Below are 14,543 nucleotides of genomic sequence, written 5' to 3' on the forward strand. Positions count from 1 at the left end.
GTTACATTTTTCTTATTTTACAGATGATGTTGCCGCCATCAAAAGATCACTTTTCAAATAAGAAAATTACCTTACCCAAATACTCATTCCAATTTGTTGACTCATGTTGCTAAACGCGGCAACCAATATATTAGAACTTAACTTCCCATGGAAATTTACAGGAAATATTCCATCCTTTGAAACCTGAATTAAAATTGAGCATTTTCTCCTGCTGTACAGCCAATGGTTTCATTTGTTGACGTCATGATGTATTATATTTCTTTCCGTTGTTGTATTCAGTAATGGATTCTGGCATGTGCATTATGTGCGGCCCACTCCTGGCCACATTGAGTCTGTTATCTTTAGGCTAATGCAAACATTGACAATTATTAGCATCTTTGTGGCTGCTTTATAACTCTTTAAGCAATGGATAGGAGACAGGCAATATAACAGTAGTCACAGGCATATTGTATTATTGATCCTCTGCGAAGAGTGACTATGTGAATTCCGCTTGAGTTTTAGGCAGGACACGCCCCCGCTGCAATATGATTGGATGTTGCGTCAGGCAGGGAAGTAAGTGTAAAGTACGAATTGGCCTAACCCCACACCAGAATGAGCAGCACAATGCACATTGAATTGAATGAAAAAGTGTGACAACAACGCTTTCATTCTTTTTTTTAATTATATAATTCCTGTATGGTTTTATAAAGTATGATAATAAGGAGCGCTCTTCTATGCATTAAAAAACCCATTGCAAAATCGTTATTTTTTGTGAGTCTGGAACAGATTAATGGCAAAGATGATTGAAGTGTTTCAAGGTAGAAGCTTGGTCAAGGGACAAATTGAACTTGTATGTCAAGGTGGTCAGAATCTAAATCTATGTAAAGGGATGAAGGCAGAATATTTGATACAGCTCGTGTATTGGATCTTAGGTGGTCATAATGCTGTGGACATTAAGACATGAGACATTATAGACATATTCAAAGAATCTGTGAATAATGGGATATCATAGAAAAAGCTGCACTTAAAACTTCTTCAATCAGAATTTCTGTCATGGCAACGCTAACAGATTTTCACACTTGAAACAAATGACTGATGAAATACAAAGCCCCAGTGCCGAGGTAATTTTGTACAAGCAATGAAAAGGCACAGCGGAGCTGTCCCAAGGTTCATAGTTCTATTTCACTCCCATCTCTCACGCGTGCGTTCGAGGCCACTTGACTCAAATTTATACTGATCTTTTATTTATACCCAGAAAAAATGGCAGATAAGAAACATAAGCGTTCTTGATATTGTGTTCTGTCATATCTTGCAGCCAAAGATTGAAATCCTGCGAAACAATTTTCTGAAGAAATGAAAGAGCGCGCCCTCCTGAACCCCGGAGGAAAAATAAGCCCGCCTCGCAAAGCGGAATATGAAACAGAGGCCCCGAATAAGTAAAATAGACAAGTGCACCAGGCTTGTCACTTTTCCATTTGCTGCCCCCGAGTGAGAGCACTTCAAAAATTCCCCCCTCATCTCAGCCTTTATCGTTATGCTCTATCTACTGTACTGAATACAAAAAAAAAAAGAAGACCATATCTGGCAAAGGAGGCTTTTAAAGATTTGCCTTGATTCTCCCAATCATTAAGTAGCAAACAACAAAAGTCATGATGGAGGCGGTGTGCTAAATGCTGAGATGAGTGTCACAGACGCAGTTAACGCGCTTGCGACATTAGACGTAACGACGGGCTCTCGACAACAGCATCATTACACCGTAATAAGAGCAGCATCTCCTTGAGAGCGGCATTAAAATCACATTAGAGTACGCGAGAGCTGGCCTTGATGAGCACTGAAGGGGTGATGGTTCCGAGCAGCCGGGCCCATTATTGTGCTGACTCGCACTCGCTCGCTTCTCGATTGCCACTTGACAAAAAGCTCGGCACAAAAGGTCATCAGCCTCTTCCGAGAAATTAGCTCGAGAAAGTCAAGCCATTTAAATGCTGCGAGCTCGGATTGGATTGGATTCATTTTGAAAAAAACAAAAAAAAAACAACCTCATTCTATCTGTCAAATGACAAATGCCTGATGAAACATTGTTTATATAGCAGAATGACATTCAGGGATCAGAGAGCATTGTCATTGTCTGCCCTGTCTTGAGGTTATTACAACGCGAGAACGATGACGTCGCTGTTTGACAATTATTACTGTAAACAATATGCCACCGTATTGTAATTATGTACTGAACTGTGAGGATGCGCTTCTATTACAAACTAATCTCGCTGCATTGCTGCGTGAAATGAGCTGTTGAAGCGTGTTCGCATTTTAGATACTTTTGAATGCAACATTGTGTTGGGATTCATTGTGTGGTTTTACGAAAAGGATTGGTGTTGGGGTGTCCACACGTTTTTCGCAGAGGGCCGCATATAGAAAAATAGAAATCAACCCAAACATATTTTTTTCAAGGATGTGTTCCCAGCAGGCCCACTAGTTGAAACACAGCATTCGGATTAATATTGCGTTTCTGGAATGTGGGTTAAGCAGCAAAATCCACCCGTTTTTAGCCATCTCAGGGGGCGGCCATTTTGTCACTTGCTGTCGACTGAAAATGACATCACAGTTGCCGCATAGAACATATTATAGCAGCGCAATTTTTTGGGTTGACATTTCCGCTTTAGTTAAAAAAAGTACTACATCACAGCTTTCTGTTCAAGGTGATAAGCAAATTTTGGGGTGGTCCGCAGCCCGTGTGACCCCCGTAATGGTTGAATCATTGTTTGTTGAATTTCTTGCGGGGGTTTCATTGTTTCCCAAAAATATTTAAAAAGGACCGGGTAATCAGTTCGGCGATATTTAGAAAAGGTCTTTATGAAACCATTATTTAATTGTAGTAATGGATTTGTAGTAGTGTCGAACTGAGAATTTGGGTGTCACAACCCTCTGACTTTTTCCACAATCACACTTTTCAGGCCCGTCTTTGAAAAAAAAAACAAAAAACATTGTGATGTGGGCTGTGACAAATGAAAAATGTTGGGACTGTCTCAGTAGTTGATTCTCAGTTTTTAATACTGTCAGTCAGTCATCAAATCCATTTCTGTCGTTATACTTTTGTTATTATTACCATTACCTGCTTCCATTGATTGGCTTTGAGAAATCACACCATAGTGAAGCTTGTGGTGGCCATTTCAACTGGGGTTGAGGTGACCCATTATGGTTCCGTGTCCTATGAACGGTTACAGAAACACAAGCGGGATAAGGAAGAGGAGAGGCGAGCCGGTGCTGCATAAGTAGCTCATGTGGAAATCATACAAAGCATCCTGCAGGCAGCAGGTTCATTTTATGGCTCCATCTATTACCACTCTGTCATTGTTAATTGTCTTCTTTTTACCTCGGCAGGATTCTCCAAATTGGCCCTATCGAATGTGACAGGAGGAAGAGCATTAAGCATCTGACAAGATGATATCTAAGTTCAATTTCCTACTCCTCACCTGATTTATACCTGCAGCACATCATTTTCCTTTCTGTCATAAAGACCTCGATAAATCAGCGGTGCTCATGGAAGCGCTGCACAACAGCCTTTCCTGGATTTGTATCCCCAGCATTTGCTATTAGGGAGCCATTACAAGCACATTTTGCTCCCTCAAACAAAAATGATCAAATCTAATATAGGCAAGATTAGAGAGATAAAGAGAGAAAAGCGCAGGCGGAGCTGCTCCAAACAGCGCCCTAGCTAAACAATATGTTCTAAACTCAATATAAAAAAGAAAAAAAACCACAATATATAATTTTTTTTCCGCCGGTGACACCATTATCCATCTGTTTGGACAAAATTGCTGTATCATGGTATAAATCTGGCATACAAGTGACATATCCTCTAAAATAAAAGGCAACATTAACTGCTCTATCTTCTAGAGGCCATGGGACGAGCGGGCCATAAGCTCAGTCAAGTGTGATGGCAGTTATACTGTGTTTTTACTAGACTGCAGACAATTATACTTTGCTCCTCTCGCCATAAGAAGACAAAGTGCCTGGGCTTCAGCTGAAATGATTTCAAATAGATTTTCCAAAATGTCTCTTGGCAGATTGCTTCCATACATTATTTCACTTAAATGGAAAGGGGAGGGAAAAGAGAGGGAGCCTGCAACACAAATCAATCACAACACTTTAGCACATGGAGAGATGAGAGCTTTCAGTGTGCGTGTGTGTCTGGATAACGTTGAAGATGTGCACACAAGGACGCTGATAGGACGGGCCACATCTTTGCTGAATGATGACACACGGTATGCTTTGGTGGTGAGCTGCCAGAGTTAAAAAGAGAGAAATAATGCATATTAAGCTCACCTGCTGACTTTGGAGGACTTCTTTTTTTTCGGTGGCAAGCTCCATTCAGCCAAGCTTGTCTAAGCCCTTCAAAAAAATTTGATGAATTGCAATTATTTGATAATGTTATCAGCTGACACTTAGTCTAGTCACTATTGCAAGAAAAGGGCCGGTTTTCCAATTAACTGATGCATGCTATCAATTATGTATTAAGACAACCATGACAAATATTCTCACCGGATATTAAGATATTTTAGATTTACAATTTTGACGCCAGTAACAACAATAATCAATACATTAAAAAAAGTGTATTTTTGAGCAATCTGAGTGGAAATAAATAAAAAATATCAACTCATAAAATAAACTTTGTTTGAACAATTTACAGTACGTCAGAATATCACGTACATGGCAGCTGTAACAGATACAATAAAAGAAAGGATAAAAAATAAATTGATTATTACAAAATATGTTGTGAGCTCTTAAATAGATTATTAATATCTATCTTGAATAGATTATTAATATCTATTCGATATATAAAATCCATGAAAGAACAAAAGTAAATGAATAAACAAACAAATAAATAAATAAATACATAACCAAATAAATAATTAAATATATAAATAAATAAATACCAAATAATGAATAATGATTAAATAAGTGACATTAATCTATTCGGTTGATCGTCATTGCTCTCTTTTTTATTTATAGTTCTCCATTGTTGTTTACAAAAAAAAAAAAAAAAAAAAAAAAAAAAAGCATAACTGTTAGCTCCCGCTAGCATGATGTCACGATCTGGGAAAGAACGGAAAAGGTGACCTGAGGACGACAACAAAAACGACGACAGGACCAGGTAAGAAGTGACGTTTTTTAATGGTAGTTAGAAGTTCATCGCATGTCGGACTTTTATCATTTAAGGAATTAAGAAGGCCACTCCTTGGGGACGACAAGCCATTTAAATCGAGCACACAGGTGTATGCTAGCAGATGTTAAGTTCCTACAGTACTGTCTTCTATTCCTAATAATGCTCTTGGATGTTATGAAAGGACCCATCAGTTGGGCCGGATTTCTCTTTTGTTTTGCCTTGTTATCGTTTTGTTGTGCATAATTATGTATTGGCCAGATTTTGTGTTATCAGTTTATTTAATCTATTGCAGTTATTGTGCATTCTGTGCATCCCGTAAAATCTATGGTAGAAGATGTCATACAATCACACCTTGTATATAAATTGAATGCTGAAAATATGATGATTAATGCTAGATTTGAGCTTTATGATTGGCATGGAGCAGACAATCCACGTTGCACTTTTTTTTTTTCTTTTAGATTGCAAGGAGAAATTTCTTCAGAAACCATACAAATGGCAATCTTGCTAGTGTCCTTGATGTTTTAACGTGTGATGCTCGTCACATAAAAGTCAAACCGAGTGTATAGTGTCGAGGATTTATCGCTATATTTAGGCCATAACAGCTCTCTGGGCCCTCCTGCGGTCTGCAAAGTCAAAATTCTAGAGCAACACATCAGTGGGGGAAAAAAAGAGGGTGGCAAGTGCGGAAGCTCAAAGATGACATTTAGGAAACTGCAATACAAAATACTGCCAACAGCATGACATCCCCGAGACAGCATTCATGAAAGTAATTATCTCAGTAAAGGTACAGAAACAGTCGAAAGCCTCATCTTTGTGGACATTATTAGCCTGTTGGTACTGCAACTCTGTGCCAGATAGTTCTTTACTGGAATATTCCCTGTTGCCAACCATAATTAATTGCTTTACAGTCTTCAAGGCCATAATGCTCATCAGTTATTAATTAGAAATTCATTTCACTGAATAAATAATGCTCATGATTGATGATGAAAGTGGTAATTAGGTTCTTGGTACAATTCACTGGGGAAAAAGCCTTTACACTTGAATCTTGGCTGCTAAGTAGTTGCCCATTTACGGGACTGCTGCTATACCTCTTGTCATAAACCCTCGCCATCGCGGGAGCATCTGGATTTAGGGAGCACTAAGCAAAGTTGTAATTTGCTGAGGTTACATTTGGCAACCAGCTTCGAGTCGAGACTCTTTCGTCCTCCCACTCTTTGTTCCATAAAATTACCAACAACAAATAACCTTTTAGCAAGCTGTAAGCCTACTGCGTATTCACCATTGTCAACTCACATGAGGTTAGTATGAATTAAGAGCACAAAAACTCCTGCGTCCCTCATAGGCATCATAGCGCCTATAATAGTCCTTTTTTTAAATGACGAGACAGAAGTGTGAAAACTCAAGCCATCTATGGCTCACTATTGATTTTCGACCCAAGACCCGTGTGTTGTTGATAGCCTCTTTGATATATTTTCCAGCAAACACCAGTCCCCTTGGAGTTTTGTGGAAAATAAACCAGTCAATATACACCTATTAGGATTTCTTGATCTGAGCCCATAAAGCTGCGCTGTACAGTGTTTCCGATGCTCATTGCATCATAATAGCAACGAGAGCAGCAGCTATTACTTTTAGAAGATGAACCACCAACATTTGAGCGGCTTGCTGGAATAGCGTTGTTTTAGAACAATCGATGCAATTGACCTGCATTATACTGGAAATACAGTAGAACCTTGAAGGTCGAACACAGTTCGTTTCTGTAAACTGCTCTGATTGGGATTCATTGTTCTCATAACAAACAATGTAAGTTGAGGTAATTAGTTCCAGAGTTAAACTGTCACCAATTGTTATTTTGTTGTCAGCTATTCACATGTAAAATACTGTCATTTACCAGTGCTGAACGAAGAAGCTATCATTTTGGAAACGTAATAGACCTAATGTCAAAACACTCTTCGTTTAACATGAATCGATGTGTATAATGTATTTAATACAGTAACCCTTTGTATATTCGCAGTTCAACATTTGCAAATTTTCATACTTCATACAGAGGCTCCCCACTCTGAACTTTTTTTTCCACAGCTACATTTGAAATGATAAAAAAATAGCAAATTATAATTGTAAAAAAACAACACAACAAGGCAGTTTTGATCGGCCAAATTTCAAATGGCAGCAAATCCAGTTGCCGATGGTCTGCCACTCATGAAAACTGGTTGCGTCGCTCAGTGTGCACCGGACGCACACTTTTTTGAGGCCAAAAAACAAGCCAGTTTTTATACCACTTTTGAGGCACAATTTTGTTAATTTTTGCCCATTGTATGATCTTTGAGGCTGTACATGCTGAGATCCTCTCGGACGCAAAAGACCAAACGGGAAAAAAACAGCAGCAGATGATGGTTTAGCCTCATCAAACAAGGATACTATTACCAGTCTCTTTCGCCTGTCATCGGGCGGGAGTGAGCAATAGTAACAACCCTTTCCTCGTCCTCCCTTGCAAACCAGTATCTGTCCTATTAGCAATTTATAATGGAGATCAAGAAGTAGTCAGTGCAGAATGAAGACAACTGTCTGCTCCCTTTCCTAATTGGCTTTATGTTCACTTTCTGATGAATGGCTTGCCACTACCACAGAGTCCTGTGGTTTTTATTGCCCTAATAGGCCCCAGTAACTGGATTTACTAACAGATAGTGGGTCAAAAAGGACATAGAGAGCAAAAATGTTAATTAATATCAATAATGGCCAATTATTAGTTTGACAGAGGGATCCCAGCTAGTTGTGTGCTCTAATGACTGTGAGCTAACTTGAGGGGAAACACCGGCGGATTAGCATAACTGTGTATGCGCGCTCCATGGAGGTGCCCAGCAAACATCTGTTATGTTAGAAATTCAAATAGAATTCCTATTAGTAACCCTGGCTGTGGTTGCATAATCAGTCATTCTTCTCTGGCCATTTTGCAGGCACTAACAATGCCCTTGTGACTGGTGGAACGCCTCCCTTTGGGCTTTCCAATCAAACGTGGCCCCATGTGGACCTGCACGTCCTAACAACAGACAGGCCAACGTGGACTTCTAAGGGGGAGCTTTGTGCTCTGACAAGAGCTCAATGTATCCACCCATGACACATGACCGCAGAATAGAATTTTTGATTTCAATACAGCAAGAAAAATATTTATTGTCCGGGCGCTCCAGCATCTTGCTGCTAAGGGAGTTGACTCTTTGTAATCAATGTTTGACTTCAAACTAAATAAATGCAGCCAAAGCCAAGCGACCCGGCGTTACTGATTGTCCGTGCTGCCTGAAAACAAATACAAACCATTTGTCTTGTGGACATAAATCCTACACACTGTATGTTTAACATTTAGCGCGACCCTGTTTTAAGGAAAGGAGACGCTGGACATTATCATCGTCCTCGTCTTCGGCTTCTTCAACAGTACAATTGTTCAGTCCAATCAATTCGCTTGCATTAAGGTTGTGTTTTAAGTTAGGATTGGGAGGATAGCAAGCGTGAAAAGTAAAAACCACAGACGGTGAATATTGTAGCTCAATGGTTGTATTCGAAACGATTTCTTCACGATAAAAAAACATTGTTGTTATTTTGTCGTGATATTGCCTTCTCAGCTTCTTATTCTGTCCAACAAGGCTGTGCATTGTTCACTCTTACTTTAAGTCATGTAAGCTCTTGCGGTGAGTCTGAAAATGTTCGACTTCCATCGTGATTTACAAGTCTTCGTGTGACCTTCTCTTTTTGTAATGTAAGCCTGTAATTCTCTGGAGTGTAACGTCATGTTTGATCAGAGGAACTACTGGTGCTCTGATCTCAGGTGTACATAAGTGAAAGCAAGCAGACGATTTTTTACTGTTCGGGGTAAAATTGTAATGAGCGGCGTGCATTTTACTCTCTGTGCTTGTCCAGAGAGTTATGAAGAAATTGTACAAAAACTTGGCGTTCACAAATTAAAAATCCACTCCAAAAACAGCCATGTCTTGTCTCAAACAAAGGGTTCAAAATGAAAAATAAAAATCTCTGTTTTCAATTTTGAAATACGTCATTTTACGTGTGTTTTTGGATGTTGTCAAGCTTAACATGTCCACTCTGTCGTGAACATGAATTGAAATAAAAACCTTTTGGAATTTTGAAATATATTTCTTTAAACATTACAGAGATAGCTTGCCAACTGAATCATGTTGTTAAGTGAAGGACACCATGTGCTTATTAAATGCTAACATTGCCCGAAAACGTCCACCCTGTCAGCAAGCTCACATATTTAGAAACTTGGACTGTACATTGTCAGCTTAGTTAATTTATATAAAAAAACGAGTGTGTTTTGACTAACATGTATTTCTAACACTTAGTACAGTGAATATGAAGTTAAGTGGAAAATCTCAACTTTTTTGGGGTGAAATGGAGATGCGTCTCAAAGGCACCTTATGCAGGGATAATAATCCAAATGACTTTTGGAGAAAAGGAAAAACATGAATTTCACTATGCACCTTTAGCTCCCACATTTGAATTAATATGGTTCTACTGAATTAATTTGCAGTTGTTAATGAAAAGGCAACATATGTCTGGTGCACAGTGCTGCATCCAACAGATTTGGGCGCAGTATACGTGACTGGGCGACACCATGCTCGTATGTATGAAGTGGCTTCGGCTTCACGCTCCTTTCCATTCCGTGGCCTCCGGTGTATAAATTTGCCTGATTGTTTTCCTTTCCCTTTCTTAATTCATTGCAGTCGGATTCCTCTTTGATGCAGTTCTGTTGTCCCTCAAACAATTGAAGTGGAGACAATGGAGGCATAATGATAGATCCGTGTACCCACCATCTGTAAGAGCATCTGCTCCCGTGCATCTGTACAACATGCTGGAGCGGGGAGCCTCAGTAATCTGCATAATAAGGAGAGGGCTTATCTCAGTCTAGTTAATAATCACAAGCAATCGATGCACTTCATTCCCTCAGTCCTTACTGTTTGGGTGGAAAAAAAAAAAAAAGGAAAAAGGAACGCAGCAAAGTTTTAGTATGTTAGCTGTATCCTCCAGATAGTCAGGGGTCAGAAGCTGTTGATTTTGCCTGGAGCTACAGATTTAGTCAGCACTCAATTTCATCTTTTCATGAATACCATAATTATAGAAGGACACTCTGAGTTATCATGCCGCTTCTTACTTTCTTTTCCTGTTATGGGGTTTCTAGCCTCCATGGCAATGAAAGACCTCGACTCAGAATTGGATGTAAAGCGTGTACTCCTTCACCAAGGTTGAACTGTTAACAAAAATGGGGAAAAAAATAGTCGAGGACAATCTTTGTGTTGTTTGTCCGGCCACATTCTGGCGAGCACCACTCTCGTGTGACAAAAATGAAACAATAGAGATGACCTTCGTTGTAAGGCCTTTATTTTGAAGGCCTACACAAACACACGAGTTAACTCCTGGCGCAACATAAAATTGTGTCGTTAACCCATTAAGGCCTAAAGCGCCTTTCTCAACAGCTCCCCAAAACCGTCGGTCGCCTTTGGAATTACCCTTGAAAACCTGAAGTTCTCCCAGAAATTCAACACTTCCAGAATGATTAATATCTCAGCCCCTGTAGCAGACAGAAACATAATTCCAAAAGAATTAAAGAGCTTAGACATGTGGCTTTCACACAGGCAGAATTTATTATTATTTACTGTTTCAATCGAAGACGTAAAAATAACGTGTCAGTGCAAGAGAAGCACTATTTTAATTTGAAAAAAAAAATCGAGTGGTAATTACCACCCTCTATCCTGTTACAAAGACGTCAATATCGTAATTGTCTACAAACCATATCGTATCACGTTCGACTGGTTCCACTGGTCGAGCATGTCGTCTATCTATCACTGCCCTTACTTACTTTAATCAGAGCTTCCGGCGATCGACGGTGTCCGCCATTAGCCTACCTACGGCTCGAAAAAATCCCACGACATCCTCCGCGGTCTCGCGACACCGTCACGTGTATATTCTGATGCATTAAGATGGCTAAGAAATGGAGAATTGGATTAAAAAAGGACAGTGACATATCCGCTCTCCCGTTTCGAAAGGTAGAAAGACGCAACAGCGCTCCCGGCCCTGGTGGTAGAAACGCGGTTAAGCGCTCCCGGGCTTAATGGGTTAAAACACAACAAAAATGAGGGGGCGACTCGAATGGAGTAGCGAAATGGCCGTTAAATGAACACTGAATCAGAATTTTCCCATTCCAATCAGAATGTATCATTGCATATTCTCATTATGTTTTGATGGCGCGTCCTGTCTTCCTATATCTGCTGTTTCTACATGGGTAGTGCGCAAGTGTGAAAGCTACGTACTCAGACGCCTGGAAGTAGTTATGAGAATACTTGGTCGGTTAACGTCGCGCTAGCAACAAACGAAAGGGAGTTTGCAAACTTGGACGACAAACCTGACAGATAAACTAGCATAGCGCTAGCTAGAACCAGTAGTAACAACGTAGATGGGCTTAAAATGGGACCAAAGAGAAAAAAACATCCCTTGTTTTGCCTTTGGCCATCGTACGGCACGGGATCCTAGAGTTTAAAGTAAGTTATTTTAAACTAAAAAGGATCATTTTGAATCCAGTCACATTTGGGTGTTTTTGTCTGTCCAGTGAGAATGACTGAAGATGGAACCAAATTTGGATCCAGATCGTCACAACGCTTTAATGGGTTTGCCACACATTCCCCAAATTTCACAGAAATCTGCTGTGTATTTGTTGTGGCATGCCAATAGAAAATTAACTTATAACCCTCATGTTCTCTCATACTTGATTTGGGGGAGGTCACATCTCAGCTAACAGAAGCATATATCTTTCTTTAATTTCAGCAACATGTTCTTCTGCAACTTCGGAGTTTATTGGCTGCCCTTTTTCAATTATCAACCACTATAATGGTGAAGAGTTGCAAAAGAACTAGAATGGATTTAAACAACATGCCTTGAAAATAGCTTTTTAGAAAAAGTTGGAAATAGAACGCTTTGAAAATATGCTGACGTTGAACTATTGGGAGGCCTTTTCTTTCTATCATTTAATAAATGCCTTTGGGTTTTAAGACTCAGTATATGATTATTTTTTTAAACTAAAACACTTGACAGTGGCTCATAGGAATATATGGCATTGATTGGATAGAACGTCTACAATATTGACCAAAAAATGTCTCTCTCTCTCTTTCTTTCTCTCTTTCTCTCTCTTTCTCTCTGTCTCTCTCTCTCTCTCTCACTCTCTCTCTCTCTCTCTCTCTCTCTCTCTCTCTCTCTCTCTCTCACCAACCTCTTGTTAAATATGCTCATTAAATCAAGTTGATGATACACTGCAGTACGAAGAAAGTTTAATGCACCAAATGAATGCAAACAAAGCTAAAAGACAAGTATCTTGTTTACCTTTTATATTAGCAATAAGCAACAGCTACGCAAATGCATGATTTTATACTATTTAATACTGTGCATTAAATAGTGGCAGTCGCTGTGCATAGTTCCCGTTCATCCTAATTAAGCATGCATGATGCTACTCTCCCAGATGCTAGGCTTCTGAAATCCACCAAGCAGGTGTATCCAGTCCCCAAGTGAGGCCCGAGAAGGAAGACGCTCTACGGAGAAGTGCAGGTGTGACATGTTAGGAGAAGTCCAGGTGCTTATTGAGTTATCAGAGGCAGCCGCTGCTTGTTTGATTTATCACCAGGGGTTTAGCGTTGCCATAACTGAGCAGCACTATATCAGACAACAAAATAAAACGCCCCGAAAACTACCTGCTGCTGTCTTGAAGCTACGATAACTTACATCGAAAGCACTGTCGGACGACATGTGACACCCATTGCTGATAAACTAACAATTCTTAGTAGCTGGTGTCGTGACAACACTAAATAAATCTCAAGTGTAAGGCCTTTGCCAGCTCAAAGTTTCACCTTGAATGCCTTGTAACTACACTAGGACACATTGAGAATGCGTTAGGACCAAATAATATGGTAGACCCAATGTGGCACCTAGGCAAGATTTTATGTCGCACCCCTCCATTGGTGATTTACATATTTAACAAAAATGACATGTCACTCAAATTTGAATATGGAATAACGTGAAATTCAATTCAAAAAAATCTAAAAATGAAAAACCATATCTACATTTTTTGTATTACCCATATTAGATAAGGTATAACTTCCTTGCCATTATTGTGAAATGTTCATTAGCAGAAGCAAACAAGCAGTAAACTTACAGTTTAATATGGAATCTAAGAATACTCGAGTAGTAATAGTAACAATGATATGTACTTTGACACCGATGTAAATTTGAAAACAATTAACATGCTTTAGATAATTTGACCTCCAAAACAACAAAAAACCCACTAGGGTTAAACATCATATTCAGTATAAAGGGGTAAAAGGGAAAATCATTTTGATTGCCTTTTAAAAGCAGGAAAAACGTTAGCTAGGACACTAAAAATAATTAAGTTAAAATTAGGCCAACATGGACACAAACTAAGTTGTTTCAATCTAGTAGTTTACTGATTAACACACCGCGTTGAGGCTAATCACTCAGAAGCATTTTATCAGTTTAACATTACACTCTGCTAAATGACTGACACGGTACAACTGATGATTTGCTCTTGGTTTGTTGAACGTAACATGATATATTTTCATTGCTCTTGTATTTTTGGAGGAGACTATCAGAATCGTATCACACGAAAGGGGAAACTGTGATCATTAAGTGTGCAAAAAAACCACACTTGGATGCCAGACAATAATAGTATTGATGTTTGTTGGTATATTGATACTGTACCGTAAGAGTACAATGTGTGATGTATTGCGGACAGGCGTGCTTTTCTTGAGGCTAAAAAGTTCTCTTTGAGGTCTTGATGAACAGTGCTGAGAAGAATCTAGTTATATTTCAGTTCTGAGGCACAGTGCAAGAATCAACGCTTAAACCCCTAAATGGACTAACGTTCAGAAAGTGATAAGAGATGGAAAAAAAGGACGTTTTCAGAGTTCTATCTAAAAAGATAGAACTAAATTCTGTTTCCAATACCCTTAGTTTTTTTTGTAGGAATAAAAAACATGGCACTGGTGCTCTTCACAGACTCCGAAGGGATCTGATTAAAGGGAAACACTTCTGTTTCACCCTTGCCTTCTCTATAATACAGTAAATGAAATGCACATTGCAAATGCCTAAATATAGTCTAGATTGACATTGAAGTGCAAGGTTTCCAGGGAAGAAAACAGCCGCCAAAAATACTGGTGAACCTACCGCCTATTTAAAATAGTATTTCCTACACAAAGGCAGATGAAGTGTCCATCTTTATGAACTTTATAATACACCTTAGCATGTGGTTTAACATATTTTTAAATTAAAAATACTGTACATATATACGTAAGTAGGGGTCGGCGATATGACGATATTAGATCGTTAAGGACTTTAACGT

The 14,543-nt window shown here is 39.2% G+C and overlaps 1 protein-coding gene across 1 annotated transcript in view; it reads left to right on the forward strand.

Annotated features, from left to right (window-relative positions):
- The first annotated feature begins 5,073 nt into the window (after positions 1–5,073).
- atp5mc3a (ATP synthase membrane subunit c locus 3a) overlaps positions 5,074–14,543 on the forward strand; it is a 98,170-nt gene continuing 88,700 nt past the window's right edge. Inside the window, exon 1 of the mRNA XM_086050980.1 lies at positions 5,074–5,128. The gene's annotated coding sequence lies outside the window, so the exon portion shown is untranslated. The remainder of the gene's footprint in view (positions 5,129–14,543) is intronic.

Source organism: Filicampus tigris, chromosome 14 (assembly GCF_054856515.1).
Source record: "Filicampus tigris isolate MCC_2025a chromosome 14, RoL_Ftig_1.0, whole genome shotgun sequence".
NCBI classification, from domain to species: Eukaryota; Metazoa; Chordata; class Actinopteri; order Syngnathiformes; family Syngnathidae; genus Filicampus; species Filicampus tigris.